This window comes from Cervus canadensis, chromosome 29 (genome assembly GCF_019320065.1).
Source record: "Cervus canadensis isolate Bull #8, Minnesota chromosome 29, ASM1932006v1, whole genome shotgun sequence".
NCBI lineage: Eukaryota > Metazoa > Chordata > Mammalia > Artiodactyla > Cervidae > Cervus > Cervus canadensis.
The window spans coordinates 27,696,349-27,708,887 of NC_057414.1; the positions used below are offsets into that span (position 1 = coordinate 27,696,349).

The 12,539-nt window shown below is 55.3% G+C and overlaps 1 protein-coding gene across 4 annotated transcripts in view; it reads left to right on the plus strand.

Moving 5' to 3' along the window:
- The window catches only part of ST3GAL4 (ST3 beta-galactoside alpha-2,3-sialyltransferase 4), a 52,255-nt gene that overhangs the window by 19,041 nt on the left and 20,675 nt on the right, over positions 1-12,539 (plus strand). Inside the window, exon 1 of one of the 4 annotated variants that reach the window (XM_043452402.1) lies at positions 8,350-8,494. The exons of the other annotated variants lie outside the window; for them this stretch is intronic. The gene's annotated coding sequence lies outside the window, so the exon portion shown is untranslated. Of the gene's footprint in view, positions 1-8,349; positions 8,495-12,539 lie in introns of those variants that run through there. 4 annotated transcript variants of the gene reach the window in all.

Below are 12,539 nucleotides of genomic sequence, written 5' to 3' on the forward strand. Positions count from 1 at the left end.
GGGTTTGGAAACTTTCAGGGCGTTTTCCTTGCTGACTCAGGAGTGGTTTCGCATAAGTTCCAGAAACCTGTCGTGCTCTTTGCCGTGTTATTCTTGCCTGGAATGGTGTCTAACATAATAAATGCTCGGTAAATATTTCTTTGCTGAGTGGATGGAGGATGTAGATCGGATATGACCTTGTCTTCACCATGTCCGGGCTCCACTTCCCCCTTTTCTTGGGGTGAGGGCTTCTCAGGTGGAGCCCGTGGTAAAGAATCCACCTGCCAGTGCAGGAGACATGAGTTCGGTCCCTGGGTTGGGGAGATTCCCCTGGAGGAGGAAATGGCCACCCTCTCCAGTCTTCTTGCCTGGAGAATCCCATGGACAGAGGAGCCTGGCGGGCTGTAGTCCATGGGGTGTCAGATGTGACTGTGCACACACACACACTTTCTTGAGGTGAAGGGAGAAGAGTTCCCCCTTTGACAGGCTGTTGAGGACCTGGCCCAGCAGCCTGTTCAGACCTGGGAGAGGCAAGCAGGAGTCCCCCGAGGCGGGGATGAGCAGGAAGCTGCCCCCCAGGAGGGCCTCCCCTCTATGCCCCCATACCAGGGCCAGCTGGTCATCTTCTTGCTCCCATCCCCCTTCCTCAGCCCCGCTTTCAGGTCCTTGCACAGACTGGTCCCAACCTCCCCTCCTGCCTGACACTTTATTTGGGTCCAAGAAAAGCGCCCCTGGAATGGAACCTTCTAGGGTCTCATGTCAGGAGTAAGGGCTTGGGAGGGGGTTCGCCCCCATTCTTGCTTCAACCCAAAAAACGCCACTTCTTCCTTCTATATATTGGAGTCCCATATAAAACTGCATTTGAAAGTGGGACAGGGGGTGTCCAGTAGGACTGTTCTTACACCCCCCCCCCAGCCACGTGTCCATGTCCTCAGCTCCAGCCTCTGCTTCTGCTGGCCCCTGACAGTGACTTGGGTGCCGGTGGCAGTCCCCTTCCTAGATAGCTGGTGTCCTTCAGGATCCAACTCGAGCCCGTCCCAAGGCTTCCCTGATGGCCCTGCACACCGCTCGAGTCCCAACCTGTGACATCAGGGGGCCCTGTCCCCCACTGCCCGGCGAGCCCAGAGGGCCTCAGATGGCTGGGAGGGCAGGGCTGCATTAGCACTTCTGAATGAGAGCTCATTTCCATAAACGTCCCAGCGCCTGGGGTCCGGCTCTAAATGCTGGCTGCCTCTAAATGCTGGCTGCCGCGCTTTCTGTGATTCAGTAAGTGGGGCCCAGAGACCGGAGCGCACTTTCTCTGGGGACCAAGGATCTGGGCAGGTGGTGTCTGTCTTCTCTGCCTGGAAGGAGGGTCGAGTGCATGTGTGTGTGGATGTGTGCGCTGGAGTCAGTTCCTGTGTATTCCCAGCATTTATTCCGGGGTGTGCTCCTGTGTTTGAGCAGGGATTCACGTGTTTGTGCTCAGAGATGTGTTTGTAGGTTTTGACACAGAGTGGACCAGAGCAGAGATCATCTGAGAAAGAGCTCAGAGTGTTTTCTGGGTACCTCCTGGCTCTGGGGTGGGGATGGGGCTGTGGGTTCTCAGATCTGCCTCCTTGTTTCCCCATAGGGGCTTCAGGAGCCCCTGGCTAGGGAGACTCTGGGTCATATTTGATGGGCTGAGCATTAGCCCTCCTCCCAGCAGTTCCACCTGCTCTTCGCTGGTCCTACCCCAGAGGGATCACTGCTGAGACTGGGGCGGCAGAGGGTGGTCTACACATTCCCCAGCAACACCTAGAAGTCTAACCACCCATCCCTTTCCTCGTTGGTGACCTTTACTCAGAGAGCACATATCCAGTAACATCCCAGCACCTGCGGTCCGGCTCTATAAATGCTGGCTGCTGCGCTTTCTTTGATTCCGGATCACAGACTCTGAGGTCCAGAGACTGAAGAGCACTTTCTTTGGGGGCCAGAAAGCTGGGCAGGTGTTGGTCTGTCTTCTCTATCTGCTCCCAGCCGTATGGCCTCTGGCACGCCTGGAGCTCTGGTTATCCACCAGCACATCTGATAACTGGGCTAACAGTGCAGCGCACGGGATCGGTCACGCGGCACAGACAAGACACGTGAGCTGGGGAGACCTTGGAGGTCCAGGCTGATGTTAGACTGACTCCAGGGCAGGACCTTTGACCACCTGACTTCCCGTCACATCCCCGGCACCGGGCTGGCACACAGTAGCCTCTCGGTAACTCCTTTTCGCAAAGGTGGGAGCTGAGACTCAGAAAAGGAACTCTGTTCCAGGTCACAGAGGGACTCTTGCCCCAGGCAGGAGCTACCTCTCCTGTGCTCCCCCCCTGCCCCCATCTCTCCTTTCTCTGAGGTCCTGGTTTATCTTCTAGGTTCCAAAGATGTAGGATTGTTGAGGCTGAAATCCCTGGGGCCTGGCTGACAGTGGGGCTGGCTGGGCTGGGATCAATTGTCTGGAAAGGCTCCCACCCTGTCCTGCTTCTCCTGGACCACCTGTCTGGCTCAGAGGGTGTGTGTGGAGGGGGGGGGGGCTACCAGGGGGCATCCTCTAGGGCTGGAGCTTCTCCTTTATGCTAAGTCATGTCCCACTCTTGGCGACCCCATGGACGGTAGCCTGCCAGGCTCTTCTGTCCGCAAGATTTTCCAGGGCACAAATATTGGAGTGGGTTGGCGTGTCCTCTTTTCCTTTAGTCCCGTCTTTGGTCCTTTTCCTCTTTCTCTTCTTTTTCTGAGCCCCCCCACCCCGCCACCGCCTTCCTTCTCTCCTCCTTCTGATTTCTTTCCCCTTCTTCTCCAACCACCCCTCTTCCTTTGTGTCTGCCTTCCCTCCTTTCCCTTGCCCCTCTGCCCCCACCCCACCGCAGGTCTCAGCACCCACACCGTTCTGCTTAACGTGGCAGCCGGACCTTGGGTGGGCCTGGCGGGCGCCCTGCAAGCCGTGGAGACTCCGGAGGGCCTCCTCCTTGGCAGCCCCAGCGTTTTCGATTGAGATGGCTCGTCCAGCAGTTGGGTTTGGTGAAGGGACAGGGCCTGCCGCCCCCAAGTGCCGATGCTCTCATCTTACGCCTAGCTTCCTGGGCCCTCACCTGCCCGCTTGGACATCTTCCTGGGCGGGAGGGCAGGCTCTCATCGTGGACCTAGGGCCTCCCAAGAAGCACTGGCTGGTGGAGCTTCTCTGGCCTCTGACCTCTGCCCCCCACCCTCTTCTCTCCAGAGCACAAAGGCTTTTCCCCAGAGGTACCTGGGGTGGTGGAGGCTGGTCAGAGCAGAGAGGAGAGTTCTGCTCAGATGCCTTTCAAGTGAGCATAGATGAGTGTGTCCATGGGTTGTGTGCCCGACAGAACGCAGGCTTGCATCCATGAGCGGACAAGAATAGGGTGCACTGGTGTAGGTTTGGGCGCCTCTCGAGGCCTTCACGGTGCAGCCCTGTCCCAGCCCTGAGCTCCCCTCTCTGGGCTTTGGGGCCCCGGCTTTGCACCCAGGCTCTGGTCTGTCTTGGGGGGCAGCTGGTTCCCTGCTGTGATCCCACGCGATGGTGACTGATCCCTGGCCACCCGTTCAGCTGCCTGGGGGCCCTGGGGCCAGCGTTCGCCCCCCACCCTCCAAAATGGAGGCATGTGGGGGCTCCCTGCCCGGTGTCTAACCCCTGCCAAGGCGGAGGGAATGGGGAACAGCTGCGCTGGCCGTTCGCGGCTCCGTATGGATTTGGTTTGACAACAAAGCTCCCTCTGTGTGTTCCTGGGCCCCTTACATAACCAGGGCGGGGGAGGCAGGCAGGAGGAGTTGGAGATGGGGACAAGGAGACACCAGGATGGGGAGGCTGGAAAGGGGACAGGGACCGGGAGGGGAGGGGAGGGGCGCATGCGGGAGGCTGGCCCTCAAGGAGGCAGATGGGAGGGTGGAGGGAGCAGAGGCGCTTGGCTCGATCCCGCAGTTCCGTTTTCTTGCCTCCCAGGGCGGGAAGAAGATCGGTTTCCAGGTCCTCTGCCTTGTCCTGTGGATGCCTTGTCTTCCTTGCTGGAGCCCCCACCTGTCAGCCTGGGACCTGCAGAGGAGGGGAGTGGAGTGCAGGGGTGGGATGGGGCCTCGGCCTGGGAGGTGTCCTCACCCGACCCGGTCGCTGATCACATTCCCTAAAGATGGGAGTCTGTCTTCCAGGACCTGGGCCTGGGGAGCCCCTCCAGCTAGTCTCTCTGTGGTGGTGCTGAGGGGCGCTGACCCTGTCAGGGGGGGGCCCAGGCCTCCCAGGTCGGGGCCCTCGATCCCTTCAGAGGCCGGCGGCCTTGCACACCGCCTCCATCAATAATCAGACCCTCTCTGCTCCCTGTGGCTGTCCCTGCAGCTATCCAAATAGAGTGAGAAGAAAATGTTCTCTTTCTAGAACAGCTGGACTGACAGGCGCGGAAGGCCAGGTGTGCTAGCCACACTGGGGTGTGTCCCGGGACCCTGATCCTGACAGCTCCTAGGCAGGATGAGGGCTCTTGAAAGAGGCTGGATGGGGCCTCCCACTTGCAGACGGGGCCAGCGGAGGCTGGCCTGCTGGGCCTTCTCGGGGTTGGCGACTCCTCCGTGCCTCGGTTGCTCCGAGTCAGCTTATGGCCCCAGCTTGCTTGGAAGGAGCCTCGGGTGTGAGCTGGCCCCGAGGGGGTTGCTCGTGTGCAGGCCACCCTTGCAGCCTGAGAACAAGGACGGCTCTTAAAAGGGCAGAGGGCAGGCGCTGGTGGCAGAGCCCAGGGTTTTCCTGGGCCTGAGTGACGGAGCACCCAGTGGTCTGGCTTGTGGCTTGACCCTGGGCACCAGCCTCCATTAGGTTTAGGGTGCCCGCCCAGGGGCGTCCCGTGGGAGCCTGGGCCAGCAGGTCTGGGGAGAGGCACAAACCCGAGACTCCGGAACCCTCAGTCCCCAGGCCCTGGCTGCCCCAGTCTTGCCCTCCTCCACCCCCAGGACTGGGTGCCAGGTTGAGTGTGGAATTGCTGGTGCCTTGAGGCTTGAGCCCACACATGGGCTCGAACGGGGCAGGAGGTGGGCGGGGGCGTGTCCTGGATTTCTGTGCGGGCGGATGAAGATCAGCTGCAGGTGCAGAGAGCCTGGGACAGTCCAGGAGGGTGATGAGTGAGCACGAGGGGCTGCCGGGGGCGTCCTCCTCCGGGGCAGCGGCCTCCGCCCCCGCCTGACCTTGGCCACCGGCTCCCCCGGGACACTCCCCCACCCCTGGGGACACCTTTACAAGACTGGATCCTCCTCCCTTGCTTTCCTGCAGCCTGCCTACCCCATGACTCACCTTCCCAGGTACCTCCGAGTCCGACAGGGGTGTGGGGCTCCTGGCCAGGGAGCTGGGCTTGGCCGCCCCGAGCCAGGAGCCCAGGGTTCCCCTTTATTGAACTTTTGGAGATGCAGAGCTCCCCAGAGGGCTGGTTCAGCCACTCCTGGCTCCGCCCGGAGCTCAGGCTCCTGGGCTGACGGCCCAAGGGACCTGCAGCCTGACAAACAAACTCCGGTGCAGCTGGAGCTGAAGTTGAAGGAAGCCGGTGGGCAGTGCCCTCCTCGAGGGATGGGGGAAGAGAGTCCCCTGGCAGAGGGCGCCCAGCTGGTCCCAGAAGCTGTATGTTGGGGCTGGGAGGAGGGTGGGCAGGGAGGAGGAGGAAGTGTGTGTGTGTGTAGGAGTCAGTTCCTGTGTATTCCCAGAATTTATTCCGGGGCGTGCTCTTGTGTTTGAACAGGGATTCATGTGTTTGTGCTCGGAGATGTGTTTGTAGGTTTCGACACACAGGGTCTGAGTGAACCAGGGCTTGTAAAAGAGCTCAGAGTGTCTTCCGGGTGCCTCCTGGCCCTGGGGTGGGGATGGGGCTGTGGGTTCTCCTGCAGAAGCCCCTGGCCAAGGAGACCCTGGGTCATATTTAATGGGCTGACCCTCCTCCCAGCAGTTTCACCTTCTCTGCTCCGGCCCTACCCCAGAGGGATCACTGCTGAGGCTGGGGCGGCGGGGGGCGGTCTACACATTCCCCAGCAACACCTCAAAGTCTAGTCACCCATCCCTTCCCTCATAGGTAACTTTTAGTTCGAGGAGAGTTGAATATACCACTAATTCGTAGAAAAGCCTTACTGATGTAAAAAGGACCTCAAAAGGGTCTCTCTTACCCAATCTTTACTCCCAAGGGACAGGCCGATGCAGGAAACAGAGGTCATGTTTTCCTTCTCCACGGTTCATTTCTCCTCTAGACACCCCACCCTGGGGGCTGTGTACGCGCCGCGCCACCGGGTCAGCATGCACAGCCCTCCGCTCTTGCCCTCTGCAGCTCTGACCCCATTGGGCTCCTACTAGGAATTCAGACGTGGACTGAACTTTGCCCTGCTGGGGGACCCTGGGAGTTCCGGCCCTGGAGAGGGGGACACCACACTGGACTGAGCTGAGGCTCAAGTGGAGAGGGCACCACCCCTGGAGCTGCTGGGGGCCGGAGGTGTGGCTCAGAAAAGGGGGATCGCTCTGTGGCACTGGCTCGGGGGCTGTGGCCACGCCCCGCTGGAGCCTGACATCTTCTCCAGGAGAGGCTGTACCTGCCGAGGGAGGGCAGCGTCTCCACTGAGACCTCCAGCTGGCTCCTGCGTGGGGTCCCCGTGTAGTGAGTGTAGGCGGAGTGTGGGTGTCAGTCCATCCTCGCCCTGCACCCCGGGGCAGCCGTGTGTGTTCCATGCAGTGTGTACAGTGGACCCAGCAGCCGGGAGGAGAGGTGAGTGTGCGCGTGGTTGTGGTGGCAGGCGGGAGCTGTGGACCCCTCCCCAAGCCGGGCTGGGGGCAGACCTTGAGTGGAGAGGAACTGCCACCCGTCCGGGGAGGCCCAGACCAAGAGCGTCCTTCAGCTTCCAGGGCCCAAGTGCTTGCTCTGGGCCAGGCCGGTATGGAGGCTGCGGGCTTTCAATCCTGGGCTACGTTTTGAGGCTCCCGCACCTCCCAGAACTTGTTCTTGCTGCTCCCACTTTACAGATGGGAAATCTGAGGCCCAGGAGATGTAGGAGCTTGTCCAGAGCGACCCCAGACAGCTCACCCCAATTCATGGGTGCCAGACAGTGAGCAGTTCAGACTGCTTGAAGTCTTTATTTCTGGAGACCTCCGGGACCCTTCATGTGTCTCTCTGTGCCTCAGTTTCCTCGCCTGTAAATCGGGATTCTTTGCCACTGGGCCACCTGGGAAGCCCCACCATATAGAGTGTTTTGAAAATTAAATAGGATGACACACAAGAGCTGCTGGACAGCCCCAGGGATCTTTCTCAAACTGAATCCAGAGTGTTATGCCTCTATTAATACCCTCTGGTGACTTCTCAAGGACTGTGAGTAACGTCCGGGCTCCGGGGTGGCCTGTGACATCCTGGCACCACCACCGGCCCTTCCTCCCTGTCTCCGGTCACCTGGGACTTGTTTCTGTTACTCATACTTGACAAGCCTCAGGGTCTTTTGCTCTTCTTTTTGGCTGGAAACTCTGCTCCCTTTAGCGCCAACCCCCGCTTCCGCCCCCTCCTTTCCACGGTCTGAGGTCTAAGTCAAGGACTTGCTGACTCTCTATCCTAAGATATGCCCGGCTCTCTCTGCTCCACTCCCCTGTTCTATTGGCCTCCCCCTTGTGTTTCACCATCACCATTTCTCATTCATCTATGTGGTCCTAGGGTGTCTTCCCCACCAGGCCTGTTACCTGGTTTCCTGCTGTAGTTCAGTGCCCAAGTCAGTACCCCCAGTGCAATATGCCCACAGTGCTCATCAGCTCGTGGTTCTTCTGTGCTGCTCGGCCTGCCCGTGTCCCCGGAGACCTCACACCCTCAACCTGCCTTGGTTCAGGGCTGATCCTGCTGACTCGCCCTTCTGAGGAAAGCAGGGGACAGGGAGGTGTCCCCTTGGGACTCCTGGCCCCTCACAGGATCCGTCCTCAGGGTGACCTTCACTTAGAACATCGCCCAGCAGCCTGAGGTTCAGGAAGTGGGTACCAGTGGGCCAAAGGTGGCAGAACTCTTTCCCTAGAAACCACATCTGCTGGTAAAAAAAGGGTATCTGTGAGTTCAGAGGAAATGACACAGAAATATAAATATGAATGAGCGACGATGCCAACTTTCCCAGGACACCCCCCGGGCTTCAGTGTACACTCAGATCTTTGCATTGGGCTCTTTGTAACTGGGCAGGGATTACAGAGGAGTGTTTAATTACCTGCTGTAAATGAGGTAGGCTCCTAGCCCATACAGAGACGTTATGGAAAGCAGGATGAATGACCCCTGCAATTGGACACAGCTCTGTATCCAGGTGATGGCTTGACAAGCTGAGGGAGGGCTGGGATTTGGCCCCCGCTCCCCACCCAGGCTGGGCCCTATGCCCAGCGTGCAGGGCTGTGCCCGGCTGCCCCTGTCGTCCCCTGTCTTCGGAGTGGGACGCAGAGAGAGACAAGACGGGCTCGTGTCCGCCAGACCTTTGAGAGGGAAAGACCAAGTGTGTTCTGGAGTCTGAGACCAGCAGCTTCTACTTTTCTACGGTAACCACCTTGGAGCTCCTCTTACCTAGCCTATCCAGCCACCCCAGGAGGAAGGGCCTGGTTTTTATCTCCATTGGACACAAACTTGGGATCCAGAGAGGTGACTTGTCCCATACTTGTGCAGCCAGTAAGTGGCTGATCTGGAATTCAGGTCTGGGTGTGTAAGTACTCCAGAGTTTACATTCCTTATTTTTTTTTTCTTCTTCTTCTTCTCTTTTCCTTTTAGCAGAACTTGAGTTGAAAGTGTATCTCACGCACCCATTAAAAAAAAAAATTAAACGTCAAAGGTCTTAAACATAAAGAAGGTCTTTCACCCATTCTCAACCCCTGCCCCCTTCGTTTCTTTTGCATTCTTTGAATAATCGATTCCTGTAGAGACATAGCCACGTCAGCATGTAAGTCATTTGGCAGAAGGGCATTGGAGATACACAGAACACTGCTCTCCACCTGCTTTTTTGAAGTTTCATCGTGTGCTTGGAGGCCTCTTGGTGACATTGTGCTAACACGTGCATCCGCTTTTTCACAGCTGCGTAGTGTTTCGTGCGTTATTTGTGTGGTGTTGCTTCTAAACAGGTCCTTGTGGATTTTCGGTAGATTTTCAAGTCATTTACATCTTTCGCTGTTGCAAATGGTGCTGTGTGTAAAGATCATGATGGAAATGTTCGTGCAAACACAAGAGACTTTTCTGTAGAAGTAACGATGGAATTCCCAGGCTAAGGGGATTTCAACAGATATTGCCAAGTCACTTCCAAAAAGGTCACTGTGATTCACCCCTGATCTTAGAAAGGGCCTGTTCCCTACCTCCTCCAGCTCTGGCAGGCCTCCGGAGCTTTGCTATTAAGATCAGTGAAGAACAAGCCTTTCCTCTGTGCCATTATATTATGTATTGTAAGCTGCTCATTCATGTCCTTTGCCCGTTTCTCTGTTTGATTTGTTGACTTGTTTCCCTATTGACTTGCATGAACAGATTATAAGCTAAAGAATTCTTTGGTCTGATATGCATATGTTAGGGGGATACTTTTCCTAGTTTGTCATTTGTCTTTTAATTGTTCATTCTCCCTCTCTCTCTCTCTCCCCATTCTTCCTTCCCTTCTGTTCCGTAAATCTTTATGTTGTTGAATTTTCCTTTTCTTTTATAGCTTCTGATTTTTTGGCTTAAAATCTGTACTCAGTGTCTTCAATATAAAAATATTTCAAAATAGAAAGGATAACAGAATTCCATATGACAACCAGATTTGCAGATGTTAATGTTTTTGCATATTATGTCTGATGTTTTAAAAGAAATAAAGTATTTAGAAGCATAGAACGAAGCCTTGACTCTATAATCCATCCCAGTCTATTTGATCTCTTGGTGAATGTCGTAGTCACGAAGAGTTGGGCGATTCCTCTATTTTTTGTTTTAACTTTTAATTTTATGTTGGAGCATAGCCGATTAACAATGTTGTGACAACAGCCAGGAGACTCACCCATATATGTACCTGTATCCATTCTCCCCCAAACTCCCCTCCCATCCAGGCTGCCACGTAACATGGAGTAGAGTTCCCAGTGTTGTACTGTAGGTCCTTGCTGGTTATCCATTTTAAATGTAGCAGTGTGCACATGTCAATCTCCGTGTTTTTTTAAATTCTTACAGCTCACATACCCTCTGTATAGTCTTGTTTTAAGTGTTTTTAAAGTTAATGAGATCACACTACTTGTATCCTTTGACAGCATTTCAAAAAGCTTAAGCATTAGGTTTATCCTAATAGAGCCATATGAGGAATTTTTTCAGTTTAAGTCACTGTATAGTATTTAATTGTGTGAAGATACAGAGTTTGTTCAGCTGTCCCTCCATCTGTGGACATTTAAGGCATTTCTATTCCTTTGCTGTTGCCGCAGTGCTGTGATAAACATCCTTGGTGTGTGTACACATGCAAAGGTGAGTTACTCTGGACTCTACAGGGAAGTGGAATTACCGGATCATAGAATATGCACACCTTCATCCTTACTATTGATAAATACTGTGAATTACTGTTCTAAGCCTTATGTCAGTGAACTCCTGCCAGCAGTGTGCAAGGAGTCACATTTGGTTTTAATCTGCATTTGCTGGTCACTTAGTGAGGTTGGACATCTTTTCACATTTATGAGGTGTGTGGGTTTAAGCTGTGATTTGCCTTTTCCTGTCCTTTGCTTTATTCTCTTTGGTTTCTTGGTCTCTTTCTGATTGATTGGAAGGATTACTGCTATATCCAGGTATTTGTTGATGATGTGCCGTCTCTGACTTGTCCAAGGCCAAAACTCTTTACCACTGCACCACCGCCTCTGCCTGTGGCTGGGCAGTTTTGGGAGGATATGTTCTGCAAATGGAGTACTGCTCAGGAGAGGGGTCTGATCAGGGGTCTGGGCACCTTCTCTAGGAGGTGATATACCCAAAAAGGGAGAGTGGCTTCTCCAATGAATCCTCACCCCTCTTCTCCATCCCATGTTCTCCCATCCCAGCAACATACCCTGAGCCTGGCTAGGATGTGGGATCCACATTTAGTTCATGCAGAGTCTGGGTGGCAGTACTCTCTCCCTGGGCAGCTGTGTGCCCCATGTGGTGTGTGCAGTGGCCCCAGCAGCTGGGAGGAGGGGTGAGCGCAGTTATGGTTGTGATTGCAGATGGGAGCTGTGGCCTCCTCCCCGTGCTGGGCTGGGGCAGACCTTGAATAGAGAGGGACTGCCACGCGCTGGGGGCAGGGGGCGGGTGGGGAGCGGCCCAGACCAGGAGTCACCTTCAGCTTCCAGGGCCCAAGTGCTTTCTCTGGACCCAGTCGGTATGGAGGCTGCGGGCTGTCAATCCTGGGCTATGTTTTGAATCTCCCACGCCTCCGAGAACATGTTCTTGCTACTCTCATTTCATAGATGAGAAATGAGGCCTAGGACATGTAGAACCTTGTCAAGGGACACCCGGCCCCGTGACCACCTGGGTTGAACCCCAGGTCTGTGTCCAGACCCCTTTCCTCTATTTCTAGGAGGTCAAGCATACTTGGAGGTCTGGGGCTTGCTGGCTGGGGTGTTAGCCCAGGCTGGCCCTCTTGAGCAAGTAAGACAAAGGGAGGTTTCCTGGTCACAGGGTGTCTCCAGGCTTGGAGCCCTCCTGGCACCCCACAGGGTGTGCTGGCATCAGCTCACAGTGTGGTCCAGGCACCTTGGAGCTGGTAGTGACTGAAGTGAGCCAAAGGTAACAATAGCCAGTTCTGCAGAAACAACACCTTCTTGATATAAAGGTGTGTTTGTAAGCATAGCATCATCCACTTGGCAAAAAAGCATGGCCCTGGCTGGCTCTGCAAGGTCCGGAACTGAGCCTCTAACAAGCCCCCGGCGCCTTGTTTGCCCAGGTCATTGCAAAGGAAGGGTCTGGAATGTTTTAACTTGACGAAACTTTCCGTTCATACTTGTTCTGCTACTTTGCTCATTCATTTAGACATCTGTTCATTTCAATATTCGTTACTTACCCGCCACGCATCAGGTGTTACATTTGGTGCTGGAGATACCGTGGGCCCTAAGAAGTCGCTGCTTTCCTGGGTTGCCAGATCTCCTGAGTACGGGAGATGGTGTGGGCTACCTGCTACAAGAGGTGAAACAGCGGTGCAGAACAGACGGTGGGAGTTTTGGGGGGGCCTGGGACCCTGCCCCGGGAGGAAGCGTGAGTACCAGGACCCTCGAGGGGTGGCTGAGAGAGCAGCCTGGGCTTGGGTCCCACCAGTGATACCAGGTCCCTCACCGTTTATATTGTAATCAACTCCGACCAGGACCCAGATGTGAAACTGTTGACTCTGACCTCGCCTCCACCTCCATCCTCAGATGGGATTAGGTTGCAGAGGGGGGCATGTGAGCTAAGATTCTTATCTTTGGGGAGGGGAGGGTGTGTTTAGGAGGTCTGGTGAAGCCTTGGGGGTTCACCCGGGACTTCCTCAGTTCCGTTGGCATACAGTTCTGCACCATGTAAGGTTCAGCCCTTAATGCTGTGCTTTCGGTCAGAAAACAGACTGAAAAACAGTATTTTTTCAGTGATGTTCTCATC